We start from the raw sequence: 17465 nt of genomic DNA on the forward strand, positions 1-17465 counted from the left end.
ATCTGTCAACGGGAAAAAAGTCTAACAGCACTTATAGAAGGATTGAGGATTTTTTCAGTGTCCCAGCTATTCTCTTGAAAACAGCCCAAAATGAACACAACCCAGTACCTCAATAAGAAGAGGAAAGATCCTTAAAGAAATGAAGATGGTTCCATTATGGAGACCTCAGTAAGCTCAGGTCTGACTATCTGCATACACTCTAATCGTGACAACAGCAGCGTGAGATTACAGTTAGTGTGTTAGACTGGGAACACTCAAATGATCACTCAGCTAAGAAGTCCACTGGGTAGCCCTGGGCCACCTGCTTTTTCTCAGCCTAATCTACTTTGCAGAGCTCCTGTGAGGGAGAACAAAATGATATCACCAGAGCAAGTCTGATATCATTTTTAAGATAACTAGCCCTGGTAAATCAGTTTATCTCTTCTTGTACCATGTAGCCTCTGAAGAAGAGCTGGGGTGTTTTAGAACAAGCAATTTATTTATTTATAGCATTTATAACCTACTCTTCAGCCACAAAAATTCTCAGAGTGGCTTACAGATCATAAATTAGACAGTTCCCTGCCCTCAGGTTTACAATCTAAAAAGACATGACACAAAAGGAGAAGGGAATGACGGTGGGGAAGGGGAATAAGTCCAGCAGGTCTTCTCTCCCTCTGAAGTCTGGACCATGACAGATGGACTGGAGGGAGGGCCCTTCTTCTTACAATCTGTAGAATTCATATGGCTCAACATTCTATTATTCACTTTGTTAAAGTATTTATATTCCAGTTTCCTAGTCTTCTATGCAGACTACAGTCATGCTGCTTATAAAATACGTATCAGGTTTTAAAAAAAATAACCAAACACCAACAACCAACTCTAATTCCTGAAAGGAGACTGTGAACACTAAAGCACATCTTTCTATTTCATACATTTGAGCAAATGTCACATTATGAAATATCACATTATGGGGCAGCAATGACCAACTGCTTGCTCATGAGCCAAATCTAGCCCCTTAGCTACTTCTAATGCCCAGTACCATTGTTTTCCAAATACTTAATCTGGGAATAAGGTTAAGAAGTACCGACAGCGACAGATGGTCAGCAGTAGCCATACGCTCAGTGAAGCCTCCACAACACTGCAACTCTTCCCACGATTTCTGAGCAAACTGTCCAGCACATTGTCCTTCTAAGAGGTGGAATAGCTACCAAACTGACTCTCTAGTGACATAGCAGTTTTTAGGCTCATCTCTTCAATCAGCACTGGTAAAAATGAAGTGCTGTTGGACAGTTCAAAACATTCTTCATGGTGCAGCCATGGCTCTGGCAGTGTTATTTCCTGCACAAAACTGCCCACTGTAATGGACATAGACTAAAGGATTCCAGGAACAAATTTCTTGCAAAAAAGCAGCTCCAAGAAAGCATCCTTGTTCTCAACTGCCATTAGGTTTTGAGGAAGATTTCAGACTCTTCTGGGGCACAGGTGATGTCATCACAGGTACAAACACCTTGCTCCTGAAGATATGAAAAACTGCATCAAAAGATACTGGTAATTTAAAATGGTCTATTGTGACACTGAAGGGAGTTGACTTTTCACAATGACTCTGCTACATCACTTAGGGTGAAACAGACTACCCCTTTGTGCCGCTGCCCAGGTGGCTTCACAGTGCAGCATTTTGTCCACATGTCGGCTGGCTTCCAGGCATTTTGGTGGCATGACATTTGGACACCACACACTGTCAGAGCATCACAAAGCCAGCTTCCAGCTGCAGTGGAGCTGAAATGCCAGCTTTTTGCCAGCACAAAAAGGAGTGGCTATTTGTCACTTTTTGCAACCAACAGAAAGGTCAATTGGGCCAAATGTGCAGTTGTCAGGGGCAACTTCAAGCTGCCCCTTTGGGGTGGTCTGTTTCACCCTATTGATGATGGGTTCCAAGCTCCATCCGCCCTGTCCAAGGTCTTGACTATATTGTTGCTTACATCTGTTCTTGTTATCTGGTCAGAGCTGTCGGAGTATAGTGGAGTCTCCTTCCTTAGAGGTCTTTAAACAGATGCTGGATGACCATCTGTCGGGGATGCTTCAATTTAAATTTCCTGCATGGCAGGGTGTTGGACTGGATGGCCCTTGCAGACTCTTCCAACTCTATGATTCTATGATTCTATGCAGGATCATGCAGCCATTGGAGTCAATAGGAATTTCAATATTGGCGATTTTCCACTTTCGCTGTGGGTTCCAGAATTTACTTCTTGTTGTTGTGTGCATCCAAGTCATATTTGGCAACTCTAAGGCAAACCTGTCATGACAAGTTTCTTCAGAAGGGTTTCACATTGCTATCCTCTGAGGCTGAGAGAGTGTGACTTGCCCGAGATCACCCAGTGGGTTTTTGTTTGTTTGTTTGGGTTTTTTTTTTTTGGTTTTTTTTTTGTTTGTTTGTTTGTTTGTTTTGTTTTGTTTTTTGCTTGAGTGGGGAATCAGTCCCTGGTCTCCAGAGTTGTAATCCAACACTCAAACCACTACACCACACTGGCTCTTATATATATTTTCAAATCTGTGAGACATAGGCTATTGCAGCATATAGAGAGCAATCAAAGAGCAGCACCCAGAATGCTATTGTAGGAAATGGAAAAAGGCTCTTAGGCTGTGATTCTTGATGTGAGAAATGAGATATCAACTATTCAAGAACATAACTGATTCCATCCTCAAAACACTGAATATTACATGTATTGTAGAGAAAAAGTGGTTCTGAGACAGTTCAGGTTAAGAGGTATTGTACACTTCCATCTTAATGTATGTATTAAAGCCAAACTTATGTATCCTGTATTAAATTGGTAAATCTGAGTTTGGTCCTCTGTATACAATAGCCAGTGCAAACTAGGATCTTCTTCTCACTACTTATTTGCTTTCACTGAGAACAGTATATTTGCATCTTGCAGTCATGACTTGATTACTCTGACTGAGATACAGAATCAGTGTTAAATGAAACTGTTCTTGAGTTTGAACTTTGAGAAACAGAGAAGACCTTAAATGCAGATCCTCACATCTAAAATAAATTTAGGGCAAGGGTGGGGAACCCTGGTTAATTGAATAGGTAGATTTCAATGCTCAGAGGTGGGATAGGTGGCATCACTGAGGTTGCCATCACCCAGTGTGGTAACTCAAATCGTGCCAGACTGGGTTGGACTGGAAGGCCCTTGGCTTGTTTGAGGAGCAGTGGTATCATCCCCCTTAGGGTGTCACTTGGTGTGACCTCCCTCCTACCATACTCTCTTAGTGATTCTCCTAGGTGGAGTTGCACCTAGTGGAGTCAAAGTGAGGGATTTTTCACTTGCAAATCATTGGCTAATACAGCAAAGCAAAGTCCTATGCTGAAGTCCAATTATATAAAACTACATTCTCTCATCCAAACTCAATCAACAGGAAATATTCAGCCAACTTCATATTGGTCTAGCCTGCTCCACAGAAAGAATATTCCATATCCTGGCCTGCAACAACAAAAGGACCATCTAAAATGCAACCTTTAGTTTTCTCCCATATTCTAAATTCGAGCACATACAGAACATTTTCTGTCTATCTATCCAATCATACACACTCCAACAACTTGCAAGATGAGAAACAGAGCAAGAATAGGTTCCCTCTAGAACAACTGAGACTCCAGAACAGAAGCATCCAAGATAAGAACAGCACCACATCTAGAAACCTTAGCATTTTCTTACAATAGCAGCTTTGGACCAGAGAGACCCTCTCACAGCTGCAGGAGTTTACCGCATACCATGCAGCTGCAGACAAGTCTACATAGGGACCACCAAATGCTGTGTGCAAATAAGAATCAAGGAACACAAGAGACACTGCAGACTGGGCCAGCCAGAAAAATCAGCAGTAGCAGAACATGCCACAAACGATCCTGGGCATAAAATACTGTTTGAAAACACTCAAATTCTGGACCATGCCAACCACTACCATGTCAGGATGCACAGGGAAGCCATTGAAATCCACAAAGATCTGGATAATTTCAACCGGAAAGAAGAAACCCTTAAAGTGAACAAAATTTGGCTACCAGTCCTGAGGAATAGCAAAATGCAGACTCAGCAAATGCAAATGGGAAACCACTCAGAGTCAGGGACTTTCCCAGATGATAATGATCACCAATTAGAAGACATTAATCCTCTTTTGCATTAGCCTCCCAGCCTGAGGCCTGCCATCAGCACAGAACAATACACATGCAAATCACTCCTGCATTCCCAGGCTCACACAGTGTATATACACCCATCTTTTTCCAGGCAAGCATTCTCTGAAGATGCCAGCCACAGATGCTGGCGAAATGTCAGGAAGAAATTCTTCTAGAACACGGCCCCATAGCCCAAAAAACCCACAAAAAACCAATAGCAGCTTCACTTCTATACCACTTCATACTTCACTAAGCAGTCTCTAAATGGTTTACAACTGTAAGCTAATTGCCTCCCAGCAAGATCTTCCGAGGTCATTTTAGTGACCTTGGAAAGATGCAAGGCTGAGTCGACCTTGTGCCCTTAGCTGGGATTGAACTCACAACCTTATGGTTTGTGAGTGAGCGGCTACAGTACCAGCATTTAACCACTGTGCTATTAGAGCTCTTATTCTGACCCATTAGTTACTGTTAGCTGAATTTTAATTTTTTGTACCTATGGCTACACAATCAGCTGAAAGAAAGAGTGTACAGTAAAATGCTACAACTAAAGAAAAGTTCTAATGCTGTCAGCAAGTGGTTATCCTTCCTGTGACAACAACTCATAAGATAGCAAACATGCCTACAGTGCCTACTGTCTCTATGCCTTCACTCACACCAGGAGGAAACAAGAGTCTAAATGATATTGTGTGTGTCAACTAAAATAGACCCATTAAATAATTGTGGTTTCATAAGTATTCACTCACAATTCAACAATTGATTCAGTGGGTCTACTTTAGCTGCGATTAACAAATAAGAGTCAAGATACTGAGTTTTGTTTTATTCTCAAAATAGTACCTATCATACTAAGGTTATATAAGTATGTAATATTCATAGGTATGTAACTGTTATTTTAATTGTGTATTTTTCTTTGTTTGCTACTTTGGACATTTTATATGGAAAGACAGAAAACAAATCTGACACTTTAGTATTTAAATAAGAATGTATTTGAATGTGATGCAATGTAAGTATATTTTAAATGTGCCCTTTCAAAGTTATTTCCCTGATCAAATATTTCAGTCTAATTACTTTGAATTGCTGGAAATCATTTGAAATATTTATGGAACATGTAAAATTAACATGATGTTTTGTTTTGCTTTACTTTCCATGTCTAAATATAAGTCAAATATATTAAATCAGATCTTGAACAATTTAGGGAGAGGATTTGAAAAGTTTTCTGATTCAAAGTATACAGAAAATCCACATAAGCAATAAAAGCAAAACAAAAGATGTAGTCAAGCCTGGCCACATGTATATGTGTGCAGCGGGTACCTAGAAAATATCACACCTCATTAACAACCCCAACTGTATACAAAAGATTGATTGGAGGCTGGTAATGAGCAATTAATTCATGCATCATGTATCTTAAAAAGACAGAAATACTGCAGTTGCCTTCAGTTTGAGGAAATATAAGAAATCTAAGACCTGTTCCAGTTTCCATACAAAATATATTTGTGCTTTTTTATGGTCATATGCATTAAGGTCATGTTAATTTATAACTACTGAAAGACCTATGGATCTGAATGTATTCCTATGTGGCTCTTCCCTTTGAAAGGAATTACTCATCCGTGTGTATGGAGGGTGCCTTTCCTCCTGTCCCTGTGGGTGATTTGTTCCCCTTTATTAAAAAAAGGAAAAAGGAAAATAAAAAAGAACTGTAGCTCAGTGATGAACATGCTTTGAGAACAAAAAGGTCACAAGTTGTCCTGGCATCTGCAGGTATTGGTGTGAAAGACTCTTATTTTAAATCCTGGAAAGCCACTGCTAGTCAGTATAAACAATACAGTTGACCCTTCTTATACACTGATTTTTTATATACGGATTTAAGCATACACTGTTTGAAAATGTTCCAAAAAAGTATACATTTCAAATATCAAATCTTGATTTTCCATTTTTTATAAGAGACACCTTTGCTATGTCATTATATTTAATGGGACTTGAGCATACACAGATTTTGTTATACACGGGGGATCTTGGAACCAAACCCCAGCGTATAACAAGGGTCCACTGTACTTGAATTAAGTGGTTCATTCAGACAACAGCATGTATAGCAAAATCTTATTGGATTCCCATTTTGACAATTTGGGTTTGTCTTTAGCTATTGTGCCACCTACTGTATCTGACAACCAAATGTGGCAAATGAAACTGTCTTCTGGCAAATGGATTAGCTAATGAAATCAATAAGCCAGAGCAACCCCATAGATCAACAAGCTATTCCTTGTTATTGTTCCATGTTTATTTGCATACCTAAACTACAAAATTAATAAACTACTATATATCAAAGATTTTGGAGGACTATGCAGTAAATTAAAATAATATCCTGCCACTGCCACTGCCCTGGCCCCAAAGGGAGAGAAGAGGCCGGCACAGCTCCACCATACACCATACAACTATGTTACCCGCTTGGATCTACCCAGGAAAAGTGGGCTACAAATAAATTATTTATTATTTATTCTTATTATACCATGCCTAGCCTGGACACAGATGAAGGACCCTCGCTCCATTCCAACTCCCAGCACCCTGGCCAAGAAAGTTGAAAAGATGTAGGCACAGCTCCACCATGCCTAGCCCAGAGGCAGAAGAAAGCCCTCCACTCCATTCCAACTGCCATTGCCCTGGCATTGGAGGGAGAGAATAACCAGCAGTATCTGCTGGACTTGATCCCCTTCCCTACTGCCATTTCCCTCTGCTTTTGTGTCATGTCTTTTTTAGATTGTAAGTTTGAAGGCAAAAATTTTCAAATTAACAATTTGTAAGCTGCTCAAAAAAGAGTGGGATAGAATCATAGAATCAAAGAATCTTAGGAGATTATCGCACCGGGGTTAAAACATTCCCCGGTGTGTTCTAACGTGCATGTGCGGGGGCGCGCACGGAGCATGATGGGAACCCGATGGGGCCCAGAACACTAGTTTACTGCACACAGGAACACTGCTGCCGCCGAGCATTCCCATCGCATTCCCATTGAGTTCCAGGGGATGCCATTTCTGGGGATGCTTTGAAACAGTTCCCAGAAATGGCGTCTCCTGGAACTCGATGGGAACATGATGGGAATGTTTGGCAGTGGTGGCATTCCTGTGTGCAGTAAACTAGCATTCTGGGCCCCATCGGGTTCCCATCACGCTCCGTGCACGCCCCCGCACGTGCACGTTAGAATGCACCAGGGAACGTTTTAACCCCGGTGCGATAATCTTCATAGAATCATAGAATTGGAAAAGACCACAAGGGCCATCCAGTCCAACCCCCTGCCATGCAGGAAATCACAATTAAAGCATCCCAATATAAATACAGATATAAATACAGTCATCCCTGCCGATTCACAGGAGATCTGTTCTTGACAAACACACACCCTGCAAATCGGGAAAATTGCCGATATTGGGGTCCTATTTATTTCAATGGCCTCATGCTCCTGCGCATGGCCCTGTGTGAGTGCCATGGGTGCACACACTCATCTGTGAGTAGTCAAGACTGCAGATTCCAAGTCTGCAAACAGGGAGGGATGAGTCAATGAATGAATGTACATGAAAAAAATCACAAGAAAAGGCATTAAACATGACTGAAATTTATCAGACAGAAAAGATTTATTTGAAAAAAAAAATCTCAACATGGGCCAACACCACGATAATATAGATACAAATCCATACTCAGTTTTCATAGGTGAGATACTACTCCTATGGACCCTACACAAATTTGGACCCAACAGGAGCATTTGTGAGGAAAATCTTAGCAATCAGGCAGTTTGATAAGGGATAACATGTGTCCTCTTGTTGCCACCTGGACTCCATTTTGTGATGTACAAAGCACCTACAAGGCTGTTTCTCACTACACCACTATGGCAACATATTTTTTTTTAGCATATCTGAGAATACAGTGTCAGCTTGCTCACATCAAAGGGCTGTGATTCTTCTTTACTTTCAAGTGGGAAGAAACAGAAGGCTTCCTCCCACAAAGACTTCAAATCTAGTTTAAATGAGACCTGGAGCTTCAGTGCTAATAAGGCTGTGTTGTTCTTTCCAGATTCTAAAATACCCAGAATTCATATGCAAGTCTCTTAGATAAGATGATAAAATTCACCCTGGCATGTACAATTATTTAGAAGTCATGTAAAATGGGGGTGGGGATGAGAGCAGTGAACATGAGGTCTCTAGGCTGTGAATGAAATAACAAAAGTAGTAATTATTCTGTTCTCTGCCTTTGTCAAAAAAAAAAGCCTTGCTTTTATCTAAATATATAAATAAAATCAGCAGTTTAAATCTTCTTTCCCTCTATCAATGATCTTGCCATACTTTGAGGTCATAAGATGAATAAGCACGACCAGAAGCTTTCTCACCCATAGCTGGTATAAAACAGCCTCATGTACTTAGGGTTTAATGTAGTTGCATGTAACTGCATTTGTAATATCACTGCCTGAATCAACTCATATCTATTTTGACAACAACGATTCTGAGGCCAACAGGGATGGAAATGGCACTGATGGATTGAGCACTAACCATTCAGAGTTTTCCCTCCATTCAGAGTGACTTTGACACTGATGTTGTTACCTCCACCATCAAAAGGGGACAGATGGTTCATCTAAATGGAAATAGGTCACTTTTTCTGTCAGAGCATATTTGTAGATACTGGACCAATAATGAAATGAATTTGCTTAAGAGGTTTATGAACCTAATTTTGTGTGTGTGTGTGTGCGTGCATGCGCGCACGCGCGCGCGCGCGCGCACACTCCTATAATAGTTTTAGCCTGAAATATGACTGTGTGTTTGAAGCCACTAAACACTCTTCATTTGCCTGTGAGCAAGATTTTTTATCTGTCTTTCTGGAAGGAAACAGGCTATGTAGCCAAGTAAATTCACCTTCTTTACCTACAATCCTATGCATTCAAAGACATAGCTAAGTTAGTCTGGAAAATCAGTATGCAAAGGGATCTTGCAGCACCTTTGAGACTAACTGAAAGACCGACGTTGGTAGCATGAGCTTTTGTGGACTTGAGTCTACTTCCTCAGATTTATTTGGAGAGACTATGCATGTGTACTGGAGGTTATACTCACTGAACAGTGTGAAACTTAGGGGCTGTGGAGAGGGGCAGCTCCATGCCACCCATTTTTGCCCCAGAAGGAGGCCATGGCAAGCAGATGTCACGGCCTTCAGAGGGACCAAAAAGAACCCGCTTCTGGGTGGGTTATTTTTGCATCCCCAAAGGGATGCCATTGGTGCACTCGTGCACCTGAGTGCTGCACCTGAGGGGCATCATCATGGCACACCCTGTGCGTACGGAGCGTGCTATAATGGCAGCTGGGCTGCGGAACTAGGGCTTGGAGCAGGAACATAGCCAAGGGGGGGTGTGGGGTCCGGACCCTCCTTCTATTAGATACAATGAATGGTGCATTCTGCCGCGCCACCGCACCCAAGCCCCATTATAATGGTGGCACTTAGTCTGGACTCCCCCTTTCCCAAAATCCTAGCTACATCCCTGCTTGGAGCATGTGAATGCTCTGCCCTAGTTCAGCTCTAGCATGTGGCCAGGCCAGCACAGCGTTGCCGGTCTGTATTGTCTCTTAGAGTTTTGACAGATGAGTGATAAAGACCGGCACATGCCCTGATGCTGTACTGATGCTGCCGTCATGCTGCGCTTGACCACATGGTGGACGGTGGCACAGCATTCTTCTGGCATTGAGTCCAGTGACACAGTGCCAAAGGAGCACTGAAAAGCTGTAGCAGCAGCGGCTATGGTGCCCTTTCCATGGTGCAAAAAGGAACCGCTTTTTGGTGTTTCTTTTTGCACTGCAAAAAGGCCAAATCGGAGCTGCAGTGTGTAGTTGCTGCGGCATCGATCTGGCAAAGAAAGAGGTGGCTACAGGCCTAAACATTATTTATGTTTGGTAGTGTATAAAATCCAACAGCATGTACATAATTGTTATACCATGATATTTGTTTGTATAGGACTATTGAAATGTAGTCTATGCCTGTGACTCTTTTGCACCTTTTAAAGATTTCAGACAGCTTGGGTATTTATTGAGTATGTATTCAATGTTTGGGGTTATGGTGTAGACAGATAAATTTTGATTTACTGTAATCACAACAACAACAAAAATTATAAAACTGTTGTGATACATATCAAGATATCAGCACTTATTGATCTTCAATTTCATACTGTTAACTGAAAAAAGCCTTGTCTCAGTATTAGAACAGATACCTACACTCTGCTAAGGAAATGGGAGAAACATTCTTCTTTATTTAGAAGGATACTAGCTATTCAATAACATTGGGAACATATGCAAAGGGATTATCTTAATTTTATATGCAAAATTATAATTCCCCCCCCCTTCCCCTTCAATGTTAATCACAAATAGTATGTATTTCTAGTGTGGGATGCTACCTTACATACAGCTGAGGACTTCTACTTTTGATATATGCAATGGAAAGCAGATTCCTGCTGATTCCTTTTTAAAAGGCCCACCCACTATCTCATTTTCAAAGACACATGGAGTTTCATTAATAAGTCAGAGGTGAAGAATACCTGTTCCAACCTTTTAGAGAGGTAACAAATTTAAATGAATGAATTTATTTTCAACATATTGCAAGACAAAGAAGTTCCTGAAATAGTCAAATTTTGAAAGCTTTGGTTTTAAATCATGAAGCATTAGAAACTGTGGTGAAAGAGGGGGAGTCCAGGGCCAGATTTATTTATATGTTTATGTTTTTACTTTATTTTATTTACTTCATTTATATGCCACCTTTCTTCCAGAATGGGACCCAAGGTAGCTTCCAGAAATTACAAATTGAAAATGTTTACAATAAAATTTAAAAATAATTTTAAAAATTCCCATATTAAACACTATAAAATTATTTAAAAGCCATTCAAAAGTTCAAAACAAATAAAGCACACATCTATAAAAAGAACCTTTCCTGCTTAACCATTAGAAGCCTGCTTAAACAAATATGACCTTTGTCTGCTGGCAACAGGGAAACAAGGAGGAGGCCAGCCTAGTTTGACACGGAGGGTGAAAGCAGCCACTGAGAAGGCTCTTCTGTGCTCACCAAACGAGACTGTGATGGTGCTGGACTGAGAGAAAGCCTTACCTTGAAGATCTTACTGTTCTGGAAGATCTATGTAGCTATGTATTTAAGAGAAGCATGTTTTCCTAGAAGGAATGGTGGTTGATACCTTCTAGGGCTGGTGGGGTAGAAGGAAGAATTATTAGAAGTAAAGCCAGTGATTTCTAGTTGACTAAGTAACCTCCTCCCCTACAGCATCTAAGCATACCTTACAAACATCCCTAATGGTGGCAATGGCTATTGGAGGATAGATGAGCGGTGCTCAATGTAGCAAACTATGGCCCCTTACAAATGGGCCGTTTTGTGTGTGTGGAGCGCGCACTAGGGTTAGAAAGGGGCGGTGCTTCCGCACCCCCTAACCCTAGTGTGTGCTCCGCATGCATAAAATGGTGGCGGCCGTTCCACACGGCCACTGCCATGAGGACGTCACGACCGTGCCGCCTCTGTACGGGGCGGCACAGAAGTGACATCCTCGCTCCGCGCCAGGGCGCTTAGTGCGCCCTTAGCGCAGAGCAGGAAGGAGCTCCATTTCGGAGCTCCTTCCTGGTTTGGTCCACTGGGTGCAGCCTTCACATGGCTGCGCCCAGCGGACCAAGTGGCCCCTTTCTCCTCCTCCCCGCCACCGCGGGGTGTCCTTGGGGCTTGAAGCCCCAGGGACACCCCTTTTCAGGCTGCGGGGAAGCAGAGTTTTGCTGCTTCCCCGCAGCCTGAAAAGCGGCGGATCAGGGCCTCAGTGGCTGCCGTTCTAGCCGCTGAGGCCCCGATACACCAGGAAAAGGGGCGGGTACAGCCTGCCCCAAATGGGCGGTCTGTAACCCGCCTATAGAACCATCCCTACTTATAACAAAGTATGAAACCATCCCTATTTAAAATTCTGGTGGTGGTGGTACATATATTTGAAGGTTGTTTTTGTTTTTGTTTTTAAAAAATCTCTCAGAAAAGGAGGAGTTCAAGGAAATGACCCAAGTTTCACTGGTATCCCAGTCTCCCACAAGCTGAAAGCTTCTTTTTTCTTTTTAATGTGGTGGAAACATAGATGTGTGCCATCTGTCACTGCATTTAAAATAGATACAGATGAAGGGAGCATCGTGTGGGATTTTTTCCCTACCTTGCAGATCAGCTCTTAGTTAGCATTTGTGAAGCAAAAGTAGAGAATAAATGGATAAACTTGATGTGTTTTTTTTCACATTGCTACACCACCACCACAATGTTATTTTTGCTCTATTTTGCTATTATTAAATGTTAGTACAAATTGGATATTCTGTTACTCTAATCTAGCTGGTATTTCCTATAACTTCGTCACATCATATTTATTCTTACTTTTAGGTTGTGCTTTTTTTTAAAAAAAGAAAAGAAAAATTCTTTATCTATTTCACCCTTTTGTGTTCAAAAGCAAACCAATTATATCTTATTTTGAAGTGCTATCCTATCGAATTTCAGTCTGTCCTTCCGATTTATCAAGATTATAGAGTACTTAATTGCATTCTGCACATAATTTGCAATCTTTTCCAAGCCTGTATTGTTTAAATATGTGATTAGTACACTCTTCACTGCAATTTCTAAGTCAGGGATGGGTCATATTATGCCTGAAATAGGCCACTTGTTATGCTCTTCATCACTGACACTGGGCCATCATAACAACAATTAGAGAGCTTTGTTACTGTGAGCTATATTTCTAAGCTGTTGTTTTATTTAACCATGAAAAGGCACTGACACAATGAGTTTAATTCTGAATTGATTAAACTTGATGTTGTAAATTTATGTGTCCCTTGCAGGTAGGCCTAAAGAAAATGTTTATCATTGTCTCAATTTAAAGATGGCAAAACTGGCTCAACAGTTTGGGTTTTTTAACACAGCAAAAACAAAAAAAAGTAGATGAGCATTATTTACTGAGATGTGGCTTACATAATGGAATTCCATCATGTATTGCAGTACCAGATTTGTAACCTAGAGTTATGGATCCATAACTGTTCCATATTCAGTAACACTTTGTATTCATGACACTATTGCGAGAATTGTAAATTCCTCCCTCCACACCTACCTTATCATCTAGCAACTATATCAAGCAATGGAGAACCTTTCAGCTGGTAATTGGGGCATAGCAGCAAGGCATTTCCAGCAAGCAAGGCTGTGACAATCAGAAGCAAGACTTCAAGGCAATTCCACATTGCCGCCTCACTTGCTGGTCAGAAGCAGATGGAAATGGCATCCTGCTGTGCCTTAAATGCTAGCTGGACAGTGCTCCATTGCTTAATATGACTACTGGACATATTGGGAAGGACTTGGGCCAGGAACTATTACTTATTCATAACTAAGGGGCAGAATAGATGGGCATGAAGAGGCTTGAAGCCACCCTGCCCAAGACACCTTGGGGCTGCAGCAAGCACAAGCTTCAGCCCCAGTCCACCAGGAATCAAGATCTGCTCCTATCTGTGCCAGGTTTAAAGTGCACTGCCACAGCTCCAGGGAATCTTGGGGTGGGGGGGTCATCTAAACACCATGCCCCCAAGATGTCTTGAAGCCGCCACTGATTGACTGGGCGGCTTCAAGACGTCTTGGGGGGAGTCATCTACATCGACTTTTAGAGCTGGTCTGTGCCAGCCCTAAATAGGCAATTTTGGATCTCAGATTTTTTATTTTCCTTTTCCTCAAGCAGAAAAAGAGGATACTGATGACTAAGCAATATCTTCCCACCTATAATCACTTTATAGGTGTTTTCTCCAAGATATTTTAAGAAATGCTGTCCCAGATTAAGAACTGATGGGATAAATGATACTTAATATGCATCTGCTATGGTCAAACATGTTGTTGTTGTTGTTGTTGTTGTTGTTGTTGTTGTTGTTGTGTGCCTTCAAGTCATTTTCAACTTATGGTCACCCTGAGTAGAACCTATCATAGGATTTTCTTGGCACATTTCTTCAGAGGAAGTTTGCTATTGCCTTCCTCTGAGGCTGAGAGAGTGTGACGTGCCCAAGGTCACCTAATCGGTTTCTAAGGCTGAGTGAAGATTCAAACCTGGCTTCCAGAGTAATAGTCCAACACTCAAAACATTACACTTTACTGGCTCTCGTGGTCAAACTATAGCCACCTAATTTTCCAGCATTTAATCTGCAGTTGTACCATGTCATTTTATGTTTTGTTTTTGAGATAGCCCATAAAATGTGTCAAAGATGGCATCATACAAAGGCTTAGGTGGTATCCAAGTTAAAGAGAGAAATAGAGAAGATATTTCTATATTTTAATAAACTTGCCAAGGTGAAATTGTGGCAACATGTTCTAAATGTTGTTAGCTAAAGGATTCCAATGAATTTTGCACAGGTACTACTGGTCTGGTTATTTTTAAACAATATAGGCCTATTGCTAGCAGAGATGTTATAGATTTCAGAGAGAATAAAACTATTACCTCAATGTGGTAAAGGATTTGAATGGAGCTAGTCTGACACACACAGACACACATCGTTTTTTTTTAAAGCCTGTTCTTGGAAATTGGTTTTTCCCATCCATTAGCTACAAAACATACTAACTACATCAATACAAAATAAATCTGAAACTTTTCCTTTGAAGTTCTGTTTTTATAGGTTCTTTACACACCACATCTATTTTTGCAATTCATCAGGTGTTTTACTGGCATTGCATTATCTCTCCAGAAGATATCATTGCAGACCTAAATTTCAATATTCATATTTATTTTATCCCAGTGGCTTATGGTATTCAATACCATTCATGATAACACATTTTATAACCTATCTGCATGTTGTCCAGGAACACGGTTTCTTTTCTGAGCCTGCATTGGAAGGGACCAAAGGCTTCTACATTGAAACTGAGATAGGAAAGTTAATAGTAGGTAAAATTAAATGATCAGCTAATAGTTAAAATGTTAAAGAAAAGACTTCTGTGACACTCTTCCTTGTTCATTTGCAAGGGAGAAGTGAGCAGGTGCCAGGCTGCCCAGAGGCAAGGGAGTCTGAAGAACGTGTGCCTGATAGACATGATTTCCTCTGCCTCCTCTGCTGCACTGGAAATGCTTCTTACTGCATCCATATATATATGCATTTTCAGTACTCAGTGGGTTAAATTCATGGATCCAAAGCCTGCAGATAGGGTGGGCCCACTGTACTAAATTTCTATTTAACTTTAAGATAAATGCCTGAACTAAATATGCTATGAGAATAAAGGTGAAAAAAGCTTCTAGTGATTTATCCCAAAACCCTCATCCCTGTTTTGAGCTATGGGAAGAAGGAAACATCTATGTCAATTTTTGGAAATACTGTACCATTTTATTTATAGGGTATTTTCTTATTCCCTCATGATCTCATCTGCTTAACCTAACTCCTTCTATAGTTTACCAGCTCCTTTCCTGATCCAGGCAAAGATCCCAGGGTTAAGAGCTTTAACATTTAGTTTTCTGGAAAGCTTCTACACAATGTCCAGTGTAGAACACAGAAAATTCACCCAGCTGAAGAAAGCATGACCCATTTTCAAACTGTTCAATTTGTTTAAAAAAGAAACTGGTTATTAGACTGTAATCCTATAGATTTCTATAGCCATTCGCATTTATTTATTTATTTAAGAAACAAGCTTGAAAATGTTGATCTGCAATGAACAAGTTAATAGCTAAACTGGGGCATTAAGTTGTGGCTGAAAGTCTATCACAATTAATCAAGTTTGGTTTTTTTTTAAGGTTTTTAATTAAGTTGCATATTTTCATTAGAAAATGTCTAACTTAAATGATACATTGATTTAAATTAATTAGTTCCTATCACTGTGTTGGAATGTATATATTTCCATTCCAACTTTACATTAAAGCAGACACATACAATATCCTGCCAAATGTTGTTTTATATATGTAAGCAAATTCATATTTTATCTTTCAGTTTGCAAAATTGCACATATTTCCCTCATGAAACTTAGCTCTGAAACATCATTTACATTTATTTTGTTATCACAGAAAGACAATTGCTTGCTTATCCTAGTACTTATTTCCTTGGTCTGGGGAAATGGTTACATATCCATCAAGCTCACTTCAAAAACAGTATTGCTGGTTGTGTATATTCTCCACCTGCCTTTTCTAGTAGGATGCTCACTATCTTTATTAATCCATGATCAGTGATATCTAATTTGTTTGGAAAAGCAGTAGTTCAATGTTCCCAGATGTTGGGAAAATTATCAAAGGTTTGCTGGGAGATTTTGTGAGTTGTAGCTCTCAAAAGTAACTTTTTGAGCTCTCTCTGTTCTTTCTTGTTTCTCTGTTACCAGTTCCAAGTGCTGTCATCTTTCAAACTTTCAAGTTCACACATACTCATGGAAGAAGTGTTACTTGGGGGCACAAAAAGTAACAGATCCTCCTCAACAAAGTATCCACACCACATACATGCTTCATCCAAGTTTGGATAAACAAGGCAATGATCTCTCCCTCTAATCAGCATGTAGGTCATAGAAAACGTAACAGAACTATAAGGATCATCACAAGTCATTACCAGAAGTTAAGACAATTAAATTACTTTATAACTCAAAACTGAGAGAATGCATGGTGCAGTGATTTGAATATTGGTCTATAATTCTAGAGACTAGTTTATTAATCTCCGCTCATCCATGAAAATGCACTGGGTGACCTTGGGCAAGTCATACTGTCTCAGCCTCAAAGGAAGGCAAAGGCAAAAGCAAACTCCTCTCTGAACAAATTCTGCTAAGAAAACCCCAGAATACATTTGCCTTAGGGTCACCATAAGTGAAAAATGACTTAAAGGCACACAGCAACAACAACCTCTGAACTAAGCACAAATTACTGAGAAATAATTGGTACACATCGCACAGAACAATGCAAGTGCTTAGAAAAGCCTTCGGAAGAGTCTGCAGATTAATTCACTCCTTTTGGAAAGATCACTGGGTAACACTGCTTCCAGAGTTTTGACCTCTATAAGAATGTGTGCATAATACACCTTTAACATGGAATCTGTTTTATTCTAGTGAAAAAGAGGACTTTAGCAAAAGCCACTGCCATAATTTTCTTCTTTTAAAGTATCACATTACTAACTACACATGAAGATATGTGACTGTCACTCACAGACGGCCAATGACTGTCAGCCTTTGCAACTATTGCAGATGAGTAGAAGTGAGACTGGACCTTGCTAACACAGACCTTAATAATATCAGGACTAGATCACTACCATGCATAGGAGTTAATTGTATGTTAAATGTATGTGCAGCCATTTGAGAAGTGTCTGGGAACTTCAAT

At 40.5% G+C, this 17465-nt stretch overlaps 1 protein-coding gene across 2 annotated transcripts in view; it reads right to left on the minus strand.

Annotated features, from left to right (window-relative positions):
• PCDH10 (protocadherin 10) overlaps positions 1-17465 on the minus strand; it is a 66925-nt gene that overhangs the window by 16544 nt on the left and 32916 nt on the right. The gene's annotated exons all lie outside the window — the stretch shown is intronic.

Source organism: Sceloporus undulatus, chromosome 5 (genome assembly GCF_019175285.1).
Source record: "Sceloporus undulatus isolate JIND9_A2432 ecotype Alabama chromosome 5, SceUnd_v1.1, whole genome shotgun sequence".
Lineage (NCBI taxonomy): Eukaryota > Metazoa > Chordata > Lepidosauria > Squamata > Phrynosomatidae > Sceloporus > Sceloporus undulatus.